Below are 2,910 nucleotides of genomic sequence, written 5' to 3'. Positions count from 1 at the left end.
CACAGTGTGCCACACTGGTATAGGCCGACTGGTGTAGATCCATGCTGGGCTTGCCTGAATACATTAATGACAGCTGTGCTGGCATTGGTTGTGATCGCTGAACAAGAGAATTATAGGTGAAAATTCATTTTCTGGTACAAACGAAAAGTAATTTATAAATATTGCACATTTTGTTTGAAAATGAAATTCTTTAAAGCATTACAAAGTATAGTGAGGGGAGATGTGACTGCGACTGTTAGAAAAGGAGAAGAGGCACCACCTGAAGGTACGCCAGGTCATAGTGTGGTGGTAGACGTGGGACTTCACACATGTGTTTAGCTTGCACAATGGCATAAGATCACTGAGAAAGATGAATGCAATACAATTTTCTTGTTATGGGACATTTAATTTAAGAATTATTGAGCATCTAAGGAAGATGCTGTATGAAATGAAGCCGCCTCCTATCCCTATTCAGTATGAAGCATTTAATGCCTGGGAACATATGGATCATCTTAGGCAGGGAGACAGATTTCAAGGGAGAGTTGAGAAAGCCATAAGCACTTGTGCGGATGCTAGATGGGATGCAGAACAGAAATTCTTGAAAACAGACACCTTGAGGGAGTTAGACTATACAACTGTACAAAATCTTCCTGCTTCAGGCTCATTACTAAGCCGGCGTACCGACGGATAGAGCGTTGCCCCTTTATTTATTTATTTATTTATTTTTAGAGTTTTCTATAGCGCGAACTTGAACCGATAAGGTTATCAGAGCGCTTTACATAGCACCAGTTCCGTTACATATTGTCACAGCAGTTTACATAGAATCAGTTACATTGCACATTTCAGGATCTTGACCCGTTTATGTTATCAGAGCGGTTTACATAAGACAGCATTCGATGTCCAGTGCCCTCCTCCGCCGTGTAGCGGGGGACCTCATCCAGCCCTCCGAAAGTCGTCGAGCTGTCGGGACTAGGCTCCAGGAATTTCAGCTGACCTAGGATCACACGCGTTACAAAAGGTGCAAATGGAAAAGAAAAAAAAATTTGCAAATGTACAAGAGATAGAATCACAAGAGGAGGAGATACAAATGGATATACTCTAGGCCCATACGAAAGGTGCAAATAGAAAGAGAAAAATTGCAAATGTACAAGAGGTAGAATCACAAGAGGGGGAGATACAAATGGATATAATTGATAAACTAAACGTCTCACTAAAACAGATTTTCCAGTCCAGCTCTGGTGATACTATTCAGCGCAGAGGCAGGCACTCAAGGCAGGTCTTCATCTCTATAAACCCTATAAATATTATCCCAGGCAAAAAGAAAGCGCAGTAAGAAACATATAGATGGCAACACAAATTTAGAAGTTCAAAAGTTTATTTTCAGAATGGATGTTATGGCCCGGAATAGACAATTAGGACCATTCGGTGGGTGCCCTAACCCACTCTGTGGCCTGAGCAGTAGGGGCAGCAGACCAGTCTTCGGTGCTGGCAGGCTGAGCACTCCAGTCATCTTGAGGTGCTTTTGGGGTAATGGCGATGTCTGCACGCTCGGTAGGGAACTGCTGGATGGGCACAGAGGGCACCTGCACTCCTTCGGACCAGTCAGCCACCTCGGGCTGGGGAAAGTCGGGTACGGGCGCGGTCCATTCTCCCTGGAACTCCTCCTTGGTGACGGCCTTTTCTGCTGCTGCCTGTTCTTCCTTTTCAATCTCCTCCGGGTCACGGTAGAAGTACAGATCAGGCATCACTTCCCACGGGTGCTCACGGGAGATGGTGCCGCGCATGCGCAGAACTTCACGCGCCAGCATCCACCACATCAGACCGACAGAGTGGGCTCCCTTGTTGTTGCAAGGGATGGCGATGTCAACATAGCGCAGGGGCGAATCCGCGTTGCACAGGGCGATGGTGGGGATGTTGACGTAGGAGGCCTCGGTGAGCGGCTGGTGGTCAGCTCGCGGGTCAGTCACCACCAGGAGGCGCGGTTCTCGGAAAGCTGCCTGGATCTGGTTGGTGAAGGTTCCAGGGGTGAAGCGGCCGGCAATGGGGGTAGCGCCGCAAGACGATGCAAACTTCAGTACAGCACGCTGCCCAGTGTTTCTGGACGAGATGACGCACACGTCCGCTGGGTTTTCAATGGCGACAATGGCGCGAGCAGCCAGCAGCATCTTCTCCCAGGTGCGTTTTAAGTTTATTATGTAAATTCCATCACTTTTCCTCTTGTAAATGTACTGCTCCATCTGGAAGTCGAGGTTGGTGCCTCCCAGGTGGGTCCCGGCAGCGAGGAACTTAAGGACATCCTCCTCCTTCATCTGCAGGACATCGATGCCTCCGGACATTGTGAATTCCCTTTAAGTAGCAACGACAGGGAACTTCGATTCAAAGCCGTATGGAGCCACCGATAGCTGAGCACAAAAAAAAGTGCTTTTGCTAGGTAGAGGTGTGGTGACTTACCCAGTGGTTACGGGTAATGTTTTTGGAACAGGCACATCAAGAAATTTCTGTGCCTTTCTATCCTTTTGTGTTATGTCACTTTCACATTGTTTATGCAGCAGCATAGTAGGTCCTGATGAAAGCCTAGCCTACCTATAGGCTCTATGGCTGAAACATGTTGACCATTTATTTTTCACCATCACAGTTTTTAATTTAGACCGTTGGTGCACTGCGTTTTAATCCTGGCTTAGTATGTTGCATAATAAAGATTATTTGACGTCCTTGAGCTAGTTTTAGTTTCACCTTCCTCACAACTTTGATGATAGTTTGTTTTGCGCTGCGCCCTCACTCATACTGTTAGCTCTTCATTTGTGGATTTAGTATATCCTACACTACTCAAAATATCCCTGAGGTCCTCCCTCTCACAGAGGGGGTTGTAGCCCCCAGAGTAACTAGGTTTTTCCTCTGGGAGGAGAATCCCAAATGATGAAGCATGTCACC

At 46.9% G+C, this 2,910-nt stretch overlaps 1 pseudogene across 1 annotated transcript; it reads right to left on the bottom strand.

Moving 5' to 3' along the window:
* Positions 1–1,336: 1,336 nt before the first annotated feature.
* On the bottom strand, positions 1,337–2,392 carry LOC147730487 (small ribosomal subunit protein uS2 pseudogene; annotated as a pseudogene). Its single transcript, XR_015308385.1, has one exon. The product of XR_015308385.1 is annotated as a small ribosomal subunit protein uS2 pseudogene (transcript).
* Between the last annotated feature and the right edge of the window lie 518 nt (positions 2,393–2,910).

Source organism: Lissotriton vulgaris, chromosome 2_1 (assembly GCF_964263255.1).
Source record: "Lissotriton vulgaris chromosome 2_1, aLisVul1.2, whole genome shotgun sequence".
Taxonomy (NCBI): domain Eukaryota; kingdom Metazoa; phylum Chordata; class Amphibia; order Caudata; family Salamandridae; genus Lissotriton; species Lissotriton vulgaris.
Note: the sequence above shows the minus strand (reverse complement) of the source record. Positions and strands in the feature narration are given on the sequence as shown.